Source organism: Ranitomeya imitator, chromosome 9 (assembly GCF_032444005.1).
Source record: "Ranitomeya imitator isolate aRanImi1 chromosome 9, aRanImi1.pri, whole genome shotgun sequence".
Classification (NCBI taxonomy): Eukaryota; Metazoa; Chordata; class Amphibia; order Anura; family Dendrobatidae; genus Ranitomeya; species Ranitomeya imitator.
In genome coordinates, this window is record NC_091290.1 from 55,428,013 (window position 1) to 55,449,069 (window position 21,057).

The 21,057-nt window shown below is 40.3% G+C and overlaps 1 long non-coding RNA gene across 1 annotated transcript; it reads right to left on the reverse strand.

The window, feature by feature from the left end:
- Positions 1-279: 279 nt before the first annotated feature.
- LOC138649149 (uncharacterized) lies at positions 280-1,841 on the reverse strand. The gene is made up of 4 exons (XR_011315251.1): positions 1,595-1,841; positions 1,067-1,124; positions 850-960; positions 280-450 (listed from the first exon to the last, which is right to left on the reverse strand). It is a non-coding gene; the product is annotated as an uncharacterized lncRNA (long non-coding RNA).
- Between the last annotated feature and the right edge of the window lie 19,216 nt (positions 1,842-21,057).

The window sequence follows — 21,057 nt, forward strand, 5'->3', positions numbered from 1 at the left end:
TTTAACGGGATGCGCAATGCTCAAACTCGCAGAGGCGGGAATATTCTCTTTTTCAAGCTGTATTTTCCGGGCAACTAGATTAGCGGGTGTAAGTAAAAATATACCGATTAGCGAACACAGAATTGATTTTCTACACAAAACTGCAGCGGTGAGAAGAATATATATATATATATATATTCAAAAATGAATTTTCTGACAGTTAGCTAGCAGCTGTAAGTAAATATGAGTATTACACAAAAGTGAGAATCGACTGTATTTCAAGTGAACAGATACCTTTTCTATTCTTGAAACATCGGCGTAACGAGTTGCCGCGTCTTTTAGGCGCATCGGGTTTCGCTGAAGTTGCAGGGTTCTTGACATCTATGATCTCCACGTCTGAACCCAGCGTATCGCGTGGTTCGGGAACACACCAGTTTTCAGCCATAGCGTCAGATGTCTCCGTGTCAGTATCTGTATGAGAAATTGCGCGTAGTTCGTGTTTACATACAAAGGATTAAAGCAACTGATATAGTATAATATAGTTTTACGGTATAAACATATTTGCGGTGTAAATTAATATAGCAAGACTTATGCCGCTATATATTAATAATTCAGTATTATATTGATGGCTACCGCTATTATTTGTTTTATTAATTTAATCATATATTTATTATGCCATAATTTGTGTAATACAATAGTTAATAGATGCTATAGTTTTACGCCATAAACAGTATATATTAACATAGATAATATATATATATATATATATATTTAGCTTTCTTACATGTGATACATGAAAGATAAATATCTTTGTACCGTGTTACAATGACATTTTTCCCTATCTAAAAGCAAAAAGGTGCTCCTAATTACCCATGATGAGATGAAGAGCAGGCCCATTATCGGCTATCGGCGCCACGGCTTCAATGCGCGCATAATTCTGCGTTATGAAATTATTGCGCCAATCGGGCGACATACACGGCTCTTAAATAAGAAAGAATGCATGAATATATAATTAATATAATTTACTTATAATATAATGACACAATCAGAATGAGTCAATACTCTGTACATTATACGCGTATAATACCTAATTGTGTGCTTGCAAGAAGGGGGCTGCATTGCTCGCGAGGGTATTGGGCTTCCATCTTAAATAAATAGGGGATAAGTTTTATCTATAACTGCGCCGCCAATAAATACAGTTTAAAACTACGTTACAAAAATATGCTTTACAGGCATTGATAATATTAGACCGCAAATAAAACAGTAAACACCTACTTTTCAGAGAGTAGCGCAACTGTTCAGAGAGAAATTACCACCCACCGTGAACACACCTACAGGAAACAGCATTATACGGCACCCGTGACTAATTGCGCGCACATGTCAGATAACAATGGTTGTTATGACCCATCCATAAGCCTTTCTATATTAATTATGTCCCACAAATATTGCTTATACAGTAAAAAACTATATTATACATCGCTACTAAATATGCAGTTAGCTGCCAGTATAACACTAACTTATTAAACAAATAACATCCTTAATTATGGTTTAGAGATGCATAGTTAAATATAATTATGCATTTGCGAATAATAACACAACTGTCTTATATACTTACATTTAGAATAGCTCTGCTTTTTATCCTAGTCGGACTTCTGGTGGATGTCTGTTGTACTGTAGTGGGACAGGCAGCTGTATTTATCCTGAGTGTCAGAAAGCAACTCAGGTGTTAACACCCAGAAACACACCCAGTTACGCCACATCACACGCCTTCTGTTAACACCCAGAACACAGTCATACATGCAATTAATGCATGTATTAACTCGGTATTATACGCGTATAATGTACAGAGTATTGACTCATTCTGATTGTGTCATTATATTATAAGTAAATTATATTAATTATATATTCATGCATTCTTTCTTATTTAAGAGCCGTGTATGTCGCCCGATTGGCGCAATAATTTCATAACGCAGAATTATGCGCGCATTGAAGCCGTGGCGCCGATAGCCGATAATGGGCCTGCTCTTCATCTCATCATGGGTAATTAGGAGCACCTTTTTGCTTTTAGATAGGGAAAAATGTCATTGTAACACGGTACAAAGATATTTATCTTTCATGTATCACATGTAAGAAAGCTAAATATATATATATATATATATATTATCTATGTTAATATATACTGTTTATGGCGTAAAACTATAGCATCTATTAACTATTGTATTACACAAATTATGGCATAATAAATATATGATTAAATTAATAAAACAAATAATAGCGGTAGCCATCAATATAATACTGAATTATTAATATATAGCGGCATAAGTCTTGCTATATTAATTTACACCGCAAATATGTTTATACCGTAAAACTATATTATACTATATCAGTTGCTTTAATCCTTTGTATGTAAACACGAACTACGCGCAATTTCTCATACAGATACTGACACGGAGACATCTGACGCTATGGCTGAAAACTGGTGTGTTCCCGAACCACGCGATACGCTGGGTTCAGACGTGGAGATCATAGATGTCAAGAACCCTGCAACTTCAGCGAAACCCGATGCGCCTAAAAGACGCGGCAACTCGTTACGCCGATGTTTCAAGAATAGAAAAGGTATCTGTTCACTTGAAATACAGTCGATTCTCACTTTTGTGTAATACTCATATTTACTTACAGCTGCTAGCTAACTGTCAGAAAATTCATTTTTGAATATATATATATATATATATTCTTCTCACCGCTGCAGTTTTGTGTAGAAAATCAATTCTGTGTTCGCTAATCGGTATATTTTTACTTACACCCGCTAATCTAGTTGCCCGGAAAATACAGCTTGAAAAAGAGAATATTCCCGCCTCTGCGAGTTTGAGCATTGCGCATCCCGTTAAACCAGGAGCTGATGTGGGACAATTCCCGCTTCATACTTGTAAGTATATATCTGGACTGCTCTATACAGGTTTATGTAAATATTGTTACAATGATTTCATGGCTACCTGTCCCCATTAACTTTTCAAATATTACGTATGATCATAGCTATGCGTCGCCGTTTAGCTTTTCCAATTTTGCGCCGTTTCGCGGCTAACCGCCACTTGTATCTTTTCTTTTAGATACGTCGCCTCTTCAACAACGAGTTTTGCACCGGCGTAATTACGACACTGAAGAGAATCAACCACAAAGAGCTAATACGGCGGTGCGAACAACATCTCTCTCGCCCATCTGTGTTGTGGATCGTGATGAATGCTACGCTGCACCAAAACAACCCGGGAATCCAAGCCCCAAGATTTCACATCAGAAATATACGAACGTTTCAAGAGAGAAACGTGCAGCGCCGAACGCTAGGCCCCGCATAACTCGGCCCGCCAATAGCACAGGCGCCATACCCCAAGTTACGCCTGAAAACAGAGAAATTGAACAGCTCTCCGAGGGTATGTGGTCACCCACAGAGCCCCTCAATATACCTGTGTGCCAGACTGTGCAATCTGCAGATACTGCTCTTGCAGACTTTTCTAGCGTTTTTGCCCCTGTATTACCTCTAAAGAAACGAACCGTATCCCGACGCCGTGTAGGTAGAAAGCAGAAAGTTGCTGTACATACACCTTACACAGGTCGTCCTTCGTGGGATGCTGACCATGTCAAAATGTTTACTGACATGTCTGCGCAGTACGCTCAAAGCAAACTCGCACAGATGGAACTAAAATCTTTCTGCGATACATATGAAAGACTGTTAAATGCGTGTCCAACACATGACATTACCGAGGAGCTGCGTGCTTTCAAACTAAATCACCCCTGATAAATCTAACTAAAGTCTTTTAAATCACATACAATGGTTGTCATTTTTCATAATATGTGCGTGTTGTGTGTTGTGTGTATTTGTCAGGCTCCGTCCTTTGTTCAGCGTGTCGTTATCAGATTCCGCAAAGATGCATTTGTCATCATTATGCTGTTAGCTAACTTAAAATTTGAGCTGTTGTTTTATTGTGAGAAATAATTACACTGTCATGTAAATACACGCCTAAGGTATACGCAGAATTATAGATAGCGTCGTCAGCTGGGAAATTAATTGAGAAACGAGTCCAGTGGTAACGCGCCGCGAGCTGCAGTAATTCAATATAAAATGACTATTTTCATCATGTGATAAAATAATGCAGAATTAAAGAAAGCTGGAATAATATATGTGGCTGTGTCAGCGCTAAAATAGAAAAATGTTAGTAATTCAATATAAAATGGCTATTTTCAGAATTTGACATTACCGCTTGCTATAGCGTTATTTTTATAAACATGTGTTATCCCCGAATCAAATTAACAATAGCAGACATGTTGTGTTATAAAAGCATAAATAAAACTGATAGAAATGCCCAAAGAGAAATGTTATCCCAGAATAATTAATATGATATTCTGCCATCTAGTGGCCGTGATGGGTAATTGGTTATGCTACACATTTCTCAAAGAAATGTCTTTGTAAGCCAACAACGAAATTTTACACAAAAAAAAAACAAGAAAAACAGTAATACATGTGCAGCAGTAACTTAAAATGTGTTCCCAGAATCAAATTACCAATATCAAACATGTTGTGTTATAAATGCCTGAATAAAACTGATAGAAATACACAAAGAGTGCAGAAGTGTTATTTCTATAAAGATATATTGCCCGGTTTCTTATGTATGTCCAGTTATTTTCAACAAAACAAGGATAGAGTCAAATTATAGACAGCACATTCAAAGTGCATAAAGATAATAACATAAATAAGTCCTAAATGTCTATTTCTTGTGTGTGTGTGTGTGTGTGTGGGTTCTGTGTGTTTGTTGTGTGTGGTTCTGTGTTGTGTGCGTGTGTGTGTGTGTGTGTGTGTGTTTGTGCCTGTCTGACCGCGATTTTACACAAAAATATTAAAAGTCTGTATATGTTAGATGTCTTTGTATAAAAAGGAGTCAAATTATAGGCAGCACAGGCTCCTGTAAAATTAATAGTGTAAAATTAATATGTGCTAAAATAATGTAGAATTAATGAAAGCTGTAATAATATATGGTAATGTGTCACTTTTATATTCGTATAAAACACAACGCTTCTTACATGACAATCAAACAACAAAAACAAATGAAATGTGTTATAAACCATGTGTAAAATAAATACACGACTAGGTTATATTTATAAACATGTGTTACCCCAGAATCAAGGCCACAATAACTTTTCTTTAAGCCGCTGACCCGCAGTTGGAACTAAAATCTTTCTGCGATACATATGAAAGACTGTTAAATGCGTGTGGGGCGAAGAAATATGTGTTACATGCGTAGTGAATTGCAAATATATTCTGAAGTGTATGGCATTTTGAGAAATGTGTGCGTGTTGTGTGCTGTGTGTATTTGTGTGTGTGTGTGAGTTCTGTATGTGTTGCGTGTTCTTTACAGAACCATAAACTTATAATAGCACAATGTTGATGCCGACAGCCGCGCACAGATGTATTTTTGCATTATTTCACAGTGACTGATGAGTACCGGATGCATGGTTGGTTGAGAAGTGCCCGTGGGTGCAGAAGTGTTTGTGGTCCGCATATTAATAAAGTACAAAAAATCCCTGACCTATGTGGTCAGCATATTAATAAAGTGCAAAAACATGATAACATAAGTCCTAAATGACTAATAACCGCATATTAATAAAGTGCAAAAACATGATAACATAAGTCCTAAATGCCTAATAATCGCATATTAATCATAAATAAGTTCTAAATGTCTATTTCTTGTGTGGTATGTTAATAAAGTGCAAAAATCAGTGACCTATGTGGACCGCATATTAATAAAGTGCAAAAATCCTTGACCTATGTGGTCAGCATATTAATAAAGTGCAAAAACATGATAACATAAGTCCTAAATGCCTAATAATCGCATATTAATCATAAATAAGTTCTAAATGTCTATTTCTTGTGTGTTGTATGTTAATAAAGTGCAAAAATCACTGACCTATGTGGCCTGCATATTAATAAAGTGCAAAAATCACTGACCTATGTGGTCCGCATATTAATAAAGTGCAAAAACATGATAACATAAGTCCTAAATGACTTTTATTCGTATAAAACACGACGCTTCTTACTTGTGTTGTAACATTGGGTCATATTATAACTTGTGTTGTGACATTGGTGCATATCTCTTCTGTGTATATAAGGCAGCCACAAGGATAAAACCTGCTACAATGTGAATAAACACAACTTGCAATGGCCTCAGTAGATAACAAATAACTTTGCAGATGCCATCTTCAGGACACAATAACTTTTCTGTTTGTGAGAATAAACATTTATGGGGTACGCAAATACAACAACAATTGCTTGACCTAGGTGCTATAAGCCTCTGACCCACAGTTAACCTAATTTAGGTAATGTTTACCATTTAGTTAGTGTTTGAGAATACTTTTCACATAACAGGCTGTAGGATTGCATACAGAAACATCAGCCCTATTCACTATATGGATACACTGTGAATAAAACAAAAGCTTACAGAATCAAACTCGGGGCTACGTATAAAATCTATTATAAAACAAATGAAAAAGGTGTTATAAACCACGTGTAAAATAAATACACGACTAGGCTATAATTATAAACATGTGTTATTCCACAAAATACGGGAATAATATCAAAACTACAACAAATTAAACTATATTAAACTATATCAAAAGGGGGAATCAAACAAGGAGGGACAGCTGGATACCAGCCGTCAGACAAGGGGAGGGGAGGGGTTACACATTTTGATACACTTTGATAGGGGCGGGGCACCTGTCAGATTGAGTTTGACGAAACCTGGCTATTATACACTACTCCCGCTATTTAATGCATTGGGAAGCTCCAAAAAAAACACGAAAAAAAAGCACAAAAAAGTGTCAAAAACGTGAGAAAAACGCGAAAAAAACGCATGTGGATTTCTTGCAGAAAATGTCCAGTTTTCAGGAATTTTCTGAAAAAAATCCTGACGTGTGCACATACCCTTACAGTGATCCCTGACCTCTGTATAAGATTCCCCTGGTATTCGGCCACAGTGACCGCACAGTAGTATCATGTAATAAGTCGTCGCTTTACTTACATTAAACATACAAAGCAGATCCTATAAGAATATAATGTTACTAAGAGGTTTTTTTTTACTTTCACGTCAGAATTTCCAGCTCACGAGGAAGAGAATTCTTCTATATATTTGAGTATTGAGCAACAAAAATCAGAAAGTGAAGAAAAGTTTGAAAAGAGACAAGGTAAGTGTGAGGATCAGCTCCATGTTGTGTGCTGTCAGTCAGTGAGAATAATTCATGTGGAGTATGTTAACTGTCAGTGATGGGATATGTATGATGGCTGACAGTGATCTCTGACCTTTGGTTGATAAGATTCCTCTGCCATTCGGCGGCAGTGACGGCACAGTAATATCATGTTCCATCGAGTCCCTTTACTTATATTATAGATAGAAAGCAGATACTATAAGAATATATTGTTACTGATTTTTTTTTTACTTTCTCATCAGAATTTCCAGCTCAGGAGGAAAAAAAATCTGAAAAAAGTCTGAGTATAGACCAACAAAATTCAAAAAATGAAGAAGAGAAGGGAAAGAAGCGACGTAAGCGTGAGAATCAGCTTTGTGTGATGTCAGTCAGTGAGAATAATTCATGTGGAGCAGATGGCTTCTGTCAGTGATGGGATTGTCACATGTATGATGGCTGACAGTGATCCCTGACCTCTGTGTGATAAGACTTATCTGACGTCCGGCCACAGTGACCGCACATTAGTATCATGTAATATGGAGCCAAGTCACTTACATTATATTTACTTCTCTTCGCATAGGTTCCCGCCTCCGCCGGATCTTATCATCCTGCCGGCGAGGATTATCCAGGGCTGCTCGACTATTTGCATCTTGTCACTGTGCCCCTAGAACCCTCTAAAAGACTGGAAACCTCCACATCTAGTGCCCTGAAGTATAGCAGATTCACCATCACTGCTGGACTGTGTAGAAGGACCTTCAGCATCTACCTGTGGCCTTCTGACTGTTACATCTTTACCCGGACATGTTTTGCCTCTGACACCAGGCTCCATGGTATCCATACTGCTTGCCTGACTTGGCTTTTACTGATCACCTGGTATCTGACCCCGGCTGTCTTCCTGACTATGATTTCGTCTATTGATAATGTTCCTGGTTTTATCCCTCCCTTACCCTTCTTTACTATTATTAATAAAAAAAATTAAAACTAAAAGCCGTTACCATTGCTCTGATTCCGTTTCGTCTTGAGCTCACAACTAATTGTAAGTCACTAATTGCTCTTTTTGTCACTAAATGCATTTGTCATTATCCTGAATGCAGCAGTCAGGCTTATATTTCTGTCCAGCAGCTACACCGATGCCTCCACTCTGTACCAGTCATTGCACTCTCCCACAAAGCTCTCCACAGTGATGCATTGTCTTACGACTCCTCCCATTTGTAAGTCTACTACCATATCTACACTCCAATGAGCTAAGACTAGCATCATCCTTAATCAGACCCTCCCACTCCCACGTCCATGACTTTTTCTGTGCTGCCCCAGTTCTCAGGAGTGCACTACTCCAGACAATCAGGTTAATTCCCACTGTCTATGGATTTGAGTGTGCACTAAAAACAAATAATTTTCGGCAGGACTATTCCATCATTTCACTAATCTAAATTTTGCCCACTGCACTCAGCAGCACTTAATATCTGTAGATACAGTTAGGTCCATATATATTTGGACAGAGACAACATTTTTCTAATTTTGGTTATAGACATTACCACAATGAATTTTAAACTAAACAGTTCAGATGCAGTTAAAGGTCAGACTTTCAGCTTTCATTTGAGGGTATGCACATTAAAATTGGATGAAAGGTTTAGGAGTTTCAGCTCCTTAACATGTGCCACCCTGTTTTTAAAGGGACCAAAAGTAATTGGACAATTGACTCCAAGGCTATTTCATGGACAGGTGTGGGGAATCCCTTCGTTATGTCATTCTCAATTAAGCAGATAAAAGGCCTGGAGTTGATTTGAGGTGTGGTGCTTGCATTTGGAAGGTTTTGCTGTGAGGTAAACATGCGGTCAAAGGAGCTCTCCATGCAGGTGAAACAAGCCATCCTTAAGCTGCGAAAACATTAAAAAAAAACATCCGAGCAATTGTTACATTATTAGGAGTGGCAAAATCTACAATTTGGTACATCCTGAGAAAGAAAGAAAGCACTGGTGAACTCCTCAATGCAAAAAGACATGGGCGCCCACGGAAGACAACAGTGGTGGATGATCGCAGAATAATCTCCATGGTGAAGAGAAACCCCTTCACAACAGCCAACCAAGTGAACAACACTCTCCAGGAGGTCGGCGTATCAATATCCAAATCTACCATAAAGAGAAGACTGCATGAAAGTAAATACAGAGGGTTCACTGCACGGTGCAAGCCACTCATAAGCATCAAGAATAAAAAAAACTAGACTGGACTTTGTTAAAAAACATCTAAAAAATCCAGCACAGTTCTGGAAGAACATTCTTTGGACAGATGAAACCAAGATCAAACTCTACCAGAATGATGGAAATAGAAAAGTATGGCGAAGGCGTGGTACAGCTCATGATCCAAAGCATACCACATCATCTGTAAAACACGGCGGAGGCAGTGTGATGGCTTGGGCATGCATGGCTGCCAGTGGCACTGGGTCACTAGTGTTTATTGATGATGTGACACAGGACAGAAGCAGCCGAATGAATTCTGAGGTATTCAGAGCCATACTGTGTGCTCAGATCCAGCCAAATGCAGCCAAACTGATTGGTCGTCGTTTCATACTACAGATGTACAATGACCCAACACATAAAGCCAAAGCAACCCAGGAGTTTATTAAAGCAAAGAAGTGGAATATTCTTGAATGGCCAAGTCAGTCACCTGATCTCAACCCAATTGAGCATGCATTTCACTTGTTAAAGACTAAACTTCAGACAGAAAGGCCCACAAATAAACAGCAACTGAAAACCATCGCAGTGTAGGCCTGACAGAGCATCAAAAAGGGGGAAACACAGCGTCTGGTGATGTCCATGAGTTCAAGACTTCAGGCAGCCATTGCCAACAAAGGATTTTCAACCAAATACTAAAAATTAACATTTTATTTAAAATTATTGAATCTGTCCAATTACTTTTGGTCCCTTTAAAAACAGGGTGGCACATGTTAAGGAGCTGAAACTCCTAAACCCTTCATCCAATTTTCATGTGGATACCCTCAAATGAAAGCTGAAAGTCTGAACTTCAACTGCATCTGAATTGTTTTGTTTAAAATTCATTGTGGTAATGTCTATAACCAAAATTAGAAAAATATTGTCTCTGTCCAAATATATATGGACCTAACTGTATACAGATATTGGCTGGTGACCTGTTTGTCCAGTCTTAGCTCCTCGAAGATATGAAAACAAAACAACATGTTTAATATGGTGTGACAAAGTTACTGGCTAAGTACTGGAAGGGACATATGTATCACTGCGGTTTTTAGCTTCGGTGATATGAACCTAGATAAACGCTCCATTACCAGAAGTGCTGAGAGGGGTTAATCAGCCATGTTTAGTGCTAAGATGAGTGAATGACTGTAGAGTGGGTGGAGTGTTGTCAGATATGCAACAGATACAAACTTATTTGTGTGCAGGAGGAGTTTACACTTTTCTGACAGTAGATGGTGATATTGTTACTGTTATATGCTTAGTTGAATGTAATGAATACTTGTTGTATTTTGGTTTCACTTTCTCTGGTAAAAGATCCTTCAGACTTCCTGTTATGCTGTATTAAGAAGCTGATGCATTTACCTCATGTTCTGTGAAGATAAAAGTTGAATTACCCCATATAATCTACTCACACTATGCAACACTATGCAACAGGTTAGGGCCCAGTATAGAAGACAAAAAGGACTTGGCAGAAGCAAAAGAATACTTCAGAGAGAAGACGAATAAGTTAAAGATGTGTAGCAGTTCAGAGCTGAGACTCACAGTAGCTAATCTGAACAATGAGAATTATCAGTTATGGAAGTTCAAAGTGGAGATGTTATTGTCTAAAGATGATTTATGGAAGGTAATCACTACAGACAGACCCAATGATAATAATCAGACATGGGATAAGAAAAACAGACAAGCAAGAGCTACTATCAGCTTATTAGTGGAGGATAATAATAATAATAATAATTTTTATTTATATAGCGCCAACATATTCCGCAGCGCTTTACAAATTATAGAGGGGACTTGTACAGACAATAGACATTACAGCATAACAGAAATACAGTTCAAAACAGATACCAGGAGGAGTGAGGGCCCTGCTCGCAAGCTTACAAACTATGGGGGAAGAGGATGATCATTTAATACACATAAGGAATGAGAATACAGCAAAGAGAATGTGGGAAGCATTGAGAAAGCTACATGAAAGATCCAGCTTAAATCACAAACTATTCCTGCTAAGAAAACTTTACAAGATGAGATTAAGTGCAAGGAAAGACATGCAGAAGCATATAAAATCCATGATGGAGGCGGTAACACAGCTGAGATCAGTCGGTGAAGACATTAAGGAAATCCATATAGCAGCAATATTTTTGCACAGTTTAACAAATTTATGCACCGCTCTGAAAAATGCACTAGAGACAAGACCTGAAGCAGACATTACACTAGAGTTTGTAAAGACCAGACATATAGATGAATATCATAGAAGGAAAGAGCAAACAAACGATTCTACTGAAAGGAATAGTGAAAATGTACTTAAAGCGACAGACAAGAAGTCCCATAATACAAGCAAAAGAGAATGTTACAGCTGTAAGAAAAAGGGACATTTAAAGAAAGACTGTACTACAGTATATGGAAAGCAGAACAATAGAAATTACACCAATAGGAGAATAAACAGAAAGTAAAAAGCACAATTTCTAACCCACATGCAGATCACTGGAATGGTACATTTAAAGTAACTGATAAAGAGTCATCATCAAGCTGGTTTATGGACTCAGGAGCAACAAGTCACATGACTAGTGATAAAAGCTTCTTTACTGAACTTGATGAAAATAAGAAGGAAGCAATTTAGCTTGCAGATGGGAGTAAAATAATCGTTGAAGGTATTGAACAAGGAATGCTAATCTGTCCTGATAGATTTGGGCATAATTCAAAATTACCAGTAAATGATGTGTTATATTTTCCAGGACTAGAAGGAGGGTTGTTATCCGTTAAGCGTATGACAGTCAAAGAACTTACTGTACAATTCAAACATGATAATTGTACAATCCTAGCAGGAGATAAAGTAATAATGTCAAAGCAGGTGAACAATTATATCATCTAGACACATTAAAGTAACAGATGAAGTTATGTATACATGATCACAAGAATTGTATTCACTTGTAGCATAGATGTCTAGAACACAGACATCTGGGAGTATAATGCCGTTACAAAAGTAGAATTTGACAAAAGACTAATTGATATCTGATTGCTCAATTACCTTAAAATGTGAATGTTGCATAAAATCTAAAGCTACAAGAGTATCTATACCGAAGGAGAGTGAGACAAAAGGCACAAGATCACTTGACTTGGGTCCACACTGATGTACGTGGACCCATGAAAGTGACCACATCAGGAGGTAATAGATATATGGTGACCTTCATATATTCAAGTACTTGATAAAGAACAAAAGGGAAGTTTTTGAAAAATTAGAAGACTATGTGACAAAGTCAAATAACAAGTTTCAGAGGAAGTGATAATGGAGGTGAATTTACAGAACAACAAATAGAAAACTACTTAAGACAAAATGGCATAGAGCATCAAAAGATTGTTCCATACACTCCTATTTCTGAAGGAAATAAATAGTGAACAGAATCTGTTACCAAATATTGAACAATACAGAAAGGCAATGGGAAAATTATTATGTCTTGCGACTTTTACAAGGCCAGACATTACAGCAGCAGAGGGAATTTTGAGCAGGAAGGTGTCAAAGCCAAACAAAATGGATTGGAATGCAGTGAAGAGAGTAATCGGTTCTTTGAAAAGGACTAGCAGTGTTAAACTGAAACTACCTGCAAGTGAGAAAAGCATTTTAACCAGATATGTTGATGCAGAATGGGCTGGAGAACAAATTGACAGGAAATCTACCAGTGGCTATCTTTTCTTGCTCTCAGGCGGACCAATTAGTTGGCCTAATTTACCCACAAATCTCCAAATTGAGGTACTAGAGAAAATATAGAGTCTTAATCAAGAACTAAAATTCAAATATTTTATTTATAGGTATTTAAAAACAGGGTTACATGTAAAATTCAAACATAGGGATGAGAGTGAGGTAGAAGGTAACAAAGTAAACAAACTTAGCAGTTTAAAGATACAATTATATCAAGTATTTAAAGTGAGAAATCTACCAGAGCAAAAAATGCTGGGGCTAAATCTAGCCTAAAGGTAAAGTGTAGTGTGCTGTGTCCAGGTAATGTTTACAAGGCAAGTGCCTACAAATGAAAAAGTGCTGCAAAGTAATCACATTGGTGGCATAGTACTTACAATAGTGTGTGCCCGGCTTGTAGTACCCTAACTACCGCCTCGACAGCGCCGTTTCGCTGACTGACTTCCTTCAAAGCCTTGCCTTGCATGCTTTGTAAACATCAATTTGGAGATTTGTGGGTAAATTTGCATTTTGTGAGGTTGAATACATTGTTTTTTAAACTTATTTGAACAATTAGTTGGACTAGTAAGAAACAATCTATAGTAACACTGTCATCAACAGAAGCAGAATATGTCGCCGCAGCACATGCCAGTCAAGAAGTTCTGTTGTTAAGACAACTGCTAACAGACTTAGGACAACAACAATTGGGACCAACAAAGATGTATGAGGATAATCAAGGATGTCTAGTTCTTGCTCAGATGGAAAGAGTTAATCCAAGACCTAAACACATTGATGTAAAGTTTCACTTCTTGAGAGATCACCAGGAACAAGGAATCCTAAATTTAGAGTACTACCCAACTGAAGATATGACAGCAGATATTTTCACAAAAGCATTGAATGCTGAAAGACATCAGAGACTGATGAAGAAATTAGGCTTAACTGAATAAGTCCTTACTGTTGAGAAAGGGTGTTGGCAGATATGCATCAGATAGACTTATTTGTGTTCAGGAGGAGTTTACACTTTTATGACAGTAGATGGCGATGTTGTTACTGTTATATGCTTAGTTGAATGTAATGCATATACTTGTTGTACTTTGGTTTCACTTTCTCTCTGGCAAAAGATCCTTCAGACTTCCTGTTATGCTGTATTAAGAAGCTGATGCATGTACCTCATGTTCTGTGAAGATAAAAGTTGAATTACCCCATATAATCTACTCTCACAAGTTTGTTCGACAACCAAACTATGCAACATGGAGTCCAGAGGATAAATACACAGCATTCTGCTCATTCAGTGTTGGGCGTACCTGGAGGTGCAAGCTCCACAGCTGTGCTTTCATGATAAGGAAGGCTGATTTTTTTGTTATTTATTCCTGAATGGGCAGATCTGTTGTGAATTCCGTTCTGGAGCTCCCTCCTGTGGTTGCTAATGGTATTTTTGTGAGTTCTGCCCTTGGGCTCCCTCTGGTGGTTTCGAGTGGAACTGCTGCTCCTTTAGATAGCTGTAGCAGCTGCCTTCACTAATCGCCTTGCCTGTGTTTGTTATTTAAACCTGCTCTGGGCTTTAGTCCATGCCTGCTGTCAATGTTCTTGGTTGGATTTGGTTCTCTCCTTGGAATTTTCATATGGCCAGTCCTTGTCTGCAAAAGATAAGTTTTTGCTTGTTTTTGTTAGTCCATTCGTTTGGACTCTATTGCTTTGCAAATATATTTCTTTTTGTCCAGCTTGTCACTATGTCTTATTCAGGCTAGCTGGAAGATCTGGGAAAGCAGATTTGCCCTTCCACACCGTGAGTCGGTGTGGAGTTCATTTTTGTAATCTCTGCGTGGATTTTGTAGTTTTTATACTGACCGCACAGTATCCTTTTCTCTCTGTCTATCTAGTTTAGTTTTGGCCTCCTTTGCTGAATTCTGATTTCATTTCTATGGTCGTCATTTCCCTCTCCATTCACAGTCAATATTTGTGGTGAAGCCTCTGATTGATTTGACGAGGAAGGGCGCTGATGTGGTGAATTGGTCCTCTGCGACTGTTGAGGCCTTTCAGGAGCTTAAACGTCGTTTTACTTCTGCCCCTGTGTTGCATCAGCCAGATGTTTCTCTCCCTTTTCAGGTTGAGGTTGATGCTTCTGAGATTGGAGCAGGGGCCGTTTTGTCTCAGAGAAATTCTGATGGCTCCTTGATGAAACCGTGTGCTTTCTTCTCCAGAAAGTTTTCGCCTGCTGAGCGTAATTATGATGTCGGCAATCGGGAGTTGTTGGCTATGAAGTGGGCATTTGAGGAGTGGCGACATTGGCTTGAGGGAGCCAAGCATCGCGTGGTGGTCTTGACTGATCACAATAATCTGATTTACCTCGAGTCTGCTAAGCGGTTGAATCCTAGACAGGCTCGGTGGTCTCTGTTTTTCTCACATTTTGATTTTGTGGTCTCGTATATTCCGGGTTCTAAGAATGTGAAGGCTGATGCCCTTTCTAGGAGTTTTTTGCCTGATTCTCCGGGAGTTCTTGAGCCGCCTGGGATCCTCAAGGAGGGGGTGATTCTTTCTGCCATCTCCCCTGATTTGCGGCGGGTACTTCAGGAGTTTCAGGCTGATAAACTCAGGCTCCACCCGCTGTCCTGTGGAGAAATTGTTTGCTCCTGATAGATGGACTAGTAGGGTAATTTCTGAGGTTCATTGTTCGGTGTTGGCTGGTCACCCTGGGATTTTCGGTACCAGAGATTTGGTGGCTAGGTCCTTTTGGTGGCCTTCCTTGTCGCGGGATGTGCGTTCGTTTGTGCAGTCCTGTGGGACCTGTGCTCGGGCTAAGCCTTGCTGCTCCCATGCCAGCGGGTTGCTTTTGCCTTTGCCTATTCCTGAGAGGCCCTGGACGCATATTTCCATGGATTTTATTTCTGATCTTCCTGTCTCTCAGAAGATGTCTGTCATCTGGGTGGTTTGTGACCGGTTTTCTAAGATGGTCCATTTGGTGCCGTTGCCTAAGTTGCATTCCTCCTCTGATTTGGTTCCATTATTTTTTCAGCATGTGGTTCATTTGCATGGTATTCCAGAGAATATTGTGTCTGACAGAGGTTCCCAGTTCGTTTCTAGGTTTTGGCGGTCCTTTTGTGCTAGAATGGGCATTGATTTGTCTTTTTCTTCAGCTTTCCATCCTCAGACAAATGGCCAAACGGAGCGAACCAATCAGACCTTGGAAACCTATTTGAGATGCTTCGTGTCTGCTGATCAGGATGATTGGGTGACCTTTTTGCCGTTGGCCGAGTTTGCCCTTAATAATCGGGCTAGTTCTGCTACCTTGGTTTCGCCTTTCTTTTGTAACTTTGGTTTTCATCCTCGTTTTTCTTCAGGGCAGCTTGAGCCTTCTGACTGTCCTGGTGTGGATTCCGTGGTGGACAGGTTGCAGCAAATTTGGACTCATGTGGTGGACAATTTGACGTTGTCTCAGGAAAAGGCTCAGTGTTTTGCTAACCGTCGTCGGTGTGTTGGTCCCGGGCTTCGTGTTGGTGATTTGGTATGGTTGTCTTCTCGTCATGTTCCTATGAAGGTTTCTTCCCCTAAGTTCAAGCCTTGCTTTATTGGGCTTTATAAGATTTTTTAAATTATCAATCCAGTGTCTTTTCGTTTGGCCCTTCCAGCTTCCTTTTCCATTCATAATGTGTTCCATAGATCCTTGTTGCGGAGATATGTGGTACCTATGGTTCCCTCCGTTGATCCTACTGCTCCGGTATTGGTTGAGGGGGAATTGGAATATGTGGTGGAGAAGATTTTGGATTCTCGTTTTTCGAGGCGGAAGCTTCAGTATCTGGTCAAGTGGAAGGGTTATGGCCAGGAGGATAATTCTTGGGTTGTTGCCTCCGATGTTCATGCTGCCGATTTGGTTCGTGCTTTCCATTTGGCTCGTCCTGATCGGCCTGGGAGCTCTGGTGAGGGTTCGGTGACCCCTCCTCAAGGGGGGGTACTGTTGTGAATTCCGTTCTGGAGCTCCCTCCTGTGGTTGCTAATGGTATTTTTGTGAGTTCTGCCCTTGGGCTCCCTCTGGTGGTTTCGAGTGGAACTGCTGCTCCTTTAGATAGCTGTAGCAGCTGCCTTCACTAATCGCCTTGCCTGGGTTTGTTATTTAAACCTGCTCTGTGCTTTAGTCCATGACTGCTGTCAATGTTCTTGGTTGGATTTGATTCTCTCCTTGGAATTTTCATATGGCCAGTCCTTGTCTGCAAAAGATAAGTTTTTGCTTGTTTTTGTTAGTCCATTTGTTTGGACTCTATTGCTTTGCAAAAATGTTTCTTTTTGTCCAGCTTGTCACTATGTCTTATTCAGGCTAGCTGGAAGCTCTGGGTAAGCAGATTTGCCCCTCCACACCGTGAGTCGGTGTGGAGTTCATTTTTGTAATCTCTGCGTGGATTTTGTAGTTTTTATACTGACTGCACAGTATCCTTTTCTCTCTGTCTATCTAGTTTAGTTTTGGCCTCCTTTGCTGAATTCTGATTTCATTTCTATGTTCGTCATTTCCCTCTCCATTCACAGCCAATATTTGTGGGGGGCTATCTTTCCTTTTGGGGGTTTTCTCTGAGGCAAGATAGCTTTCTATTCCTTCTTTAGGGGTAGCTACTTCTTAGGCTGTGAAGAGGTGTCTAGGGAGAGTCAGGAACATCCCACGGCTATTTCTAGTGTTGTTGTTAGGATTAGGGACTGCGGTCAGTAGAGATACCACCTTCTCAGAGCTCGCTCCATGTTGCGTTTTAGCCACCAGGTCATCTCAGTGTGGCCTCTTAACCACCAGGTCATAACACAGATCCCCGCAGCAACACGGACTGTGCCATATGTTTTGTTTTTGTTTTGCCTATAGGCCAGATACGCTGTGTTTGTTTTGCTAATGCTGCACTGGTTTACTCAGTACCTTGAATAAAATAGTGGAAGATTTAAGAAACAGCGTTCCTGTGTCCACCTCCACATGCAGCTGAGTGAGCCGATAAACCACAATGGCCAAACCATCCTTAATGATTGCAGAAAAACTTCACTTTAAGTTCCCACAATGAGTATTTGTTTCGTTTTTTACGCTGTTTTTTAACTGCACAAATAAGGCGCCTTACAGGTCCAAGAAATCTCAATATGCTGATGCCTCGTATAGTAGTTTTTAGTAACACCATTCATTTTATCAAATAATTAGTGATGAACGAGCACTGAAATGCTCGTCTGCTCTTACTTGTAACAAGCTTTCCATAATGCTCAAGTGTTTGTCTCGCGTAACGAATATAATTGAAGTCAATGGGAAGGCATTTTTCCGGCGGACCTTCCCAGCAGGTCTGGGGGGCATTTAAATTGCTGAAATAGATGGAAAAAGTGCTCAAATGGAATGAGAACAGCATGGGGAAGATGCCTGTGCACAGCATCGAACTAGATCACCTTGGGCCCACCAGGGGCCCACTATGTAGCTACATAGAAATAAATACAAGATCACCAATTGTATGGTAAACACGCTAATATCAGAGTATAATATAAGGTAGTACACGTCTTAATGATACAGCAGGGGTTGGGGTAGCCCCCCTTATAGAATTTAATGCAGCCCACTCATAGAGTATAATGCAGCCCTCATCGTATAATGCAGCCCCCTCATAGAATATAATGTAGTCCCCTCATAGAATATAATGTAGCCCCCACTTAGAATGTAATGAAGCCCTCATATAGTATAATGCAGGGCCCTCATAGAATATAGAGTAGCCCCCTCACAGAATATAATGCAGCCCCCTCATAGGGTATAATAAACCATAGAATATAATGTAGCCCCCTCACAGAGTATAATGTAGCCCCCTTGTAGGGTATAATGCAGCCCTCCCCATAGAATATAATGCAGCCCCTCATAGGGTGTAATGCAGAACACTCCTAGAATATAATGCAGCCCCCTCATAGGGTATGATGCAGCCCCATCATAGGGTATACTGCAGCCCCCTCATAGGGTATAATGAAGCCCCCTCAAAGGGTATAATGCACCCCTCCCATAGAATATTATGTAGCCCCCTCGTAGGGTATAATGCAGCCCTCTCATAGAATATAATGTAGCCCCCTCATAGGGTATACTGCAGCCCCCTCATAGGGTATACTGCAGCCCCCTCAAAGGGTATAATGCACCCCTCCCATAGAATATTATGTAGCCCCTCATAGGGTATAATGCAGCCCTCTGATAGAATATAATGTAGCCCCCTCATAGGGTATACTGCAGCCCCCTCATAGGGTATAATGCAGGCCCCCATAGAATATAATGCAGCCCCATCATAGGGTACGATGCAGCCTACTCATAGAGTATAATGCAGCCCCATCATAGGGTATAATGCAGCCATCCCCCATAGAATATAATGTAGCCCTCAAATAGTATAATGCAGCTCCCCATAGAATATAATGTAGCCCCCTCATAGGTTATAATGCAGCCATCTCAAAGGGTTAAATGCAGGCCCCTCAGAGTATAATGCAGTCCCTTTATAAGGTATAATGCAGCCTCCTCACAGAATATAATGTAGCCCCCATAGGGTATAATGCAGCCCCTCTCATATAGTATAATGCAGCCTGTTATGGACCTGGTGGTTAGGAGCACCCGGAAAGACCTGATGGTTAAACTCACAGGACAAGCTCTGGGAAGTGGGAACTCTGTTGACCGCAATCCCTAATCCTATCACACACACTAGAAATAGCCGTGGAGCGTACCTAACAGGCCTAGACGCCTCGGCACAGCCTAAGGGCTAGCTACCCCTAGAGATAGAAAGTAAAGCCTACCTTGCCTCAGAGAAATTCCCCAAAGGAAAAGGCAGCCCCCCACAAATATTGACTGTGAGATAAGATGAAAGTCACAAACACAGGAATGAAAGAGGTTTCAGCAAAGGGAGGCCAGACTACCTAAACAGACAGAGGATAGAAAAGGTAACTTTCCGGTCAGCACAAAAAACTACAAAAGACCACGCTGAGTGTGCAAAAAGACCCCCACACCGACTCACGGTGCGGAGGTGCCCCTCTGCCTCCCAGAGCTTCCAGCTAGCCAGACAGAATCATATTAGCAAGCTGGACAAGAAAACAAGAACAACAAAATAAACCAGCAGGGACTTAGCTTCTGCTGGAGTAGACAGGTCACCAGAAAGATCCAAGAGCGAACTGAACCAGTACTGGAACATTGACAGGTGGCATGGAGTAACGATCTGGGTGGAGTTAAATAGAGCAGCCAGCCTAAGAATTAACCAGGTCACCTGTGGAAGGAACCTCAGAACCAGCAGCTCCATTCACAGCCACCAGAGGGAGTCCATGGACAGAACTCGCCGAAGTACCATTCATGACCACAGGAGGGAGTTCCAAAACAGAATTCACAACAGCAGCCCCCCCACATAATATAATGTAGCCCCCTCAGAGTATAATACAGCCACCCCCATATAGTATAATGCAGCCCCTCATAGCATATAATGTAACCTCTTCATAGCGTATAATGCAGCCCCCTTATAGAGTATTCTGCAGTCCCCTCATAGGGTATTATGCAGCCCTCCCCATAGAATATAATGCATCCCCCTCATAGGGTACAATGCAAACCTCTCAGAATATAATGCAGCCCCCTCATAGGTTATAATGCAGCCCCCACATAGAATATAATGTAGCCCTCTCATAAGGTACAATGCAGCCAACTTCTTATAGTATAATGCAGCCCCTCAAAGAATATAATATAGCCTCCTTATAGTGTATAATGCAGCCCCCTCATGGGATATAATGCAGCCCCCCATAGAATATAATGCAGCCCTCTCAGAGTATAATGGAGACCACTCATAGGGTATAATGCAGCCCCCATTAGAATATAATGAAGCCCCCTCAGAGCGGCTGTGGCTAACACTGTCCGCTATTAAACTGAAATGAATATTCACTGCTCTCCATGCCCATGGGCTTTGGGAACAGTGAATATTAATTTCTCTTTAGCAGTGGGCACAGGCTTTAGCCGTGTCAGCCAGCTCCAGCCTCCTG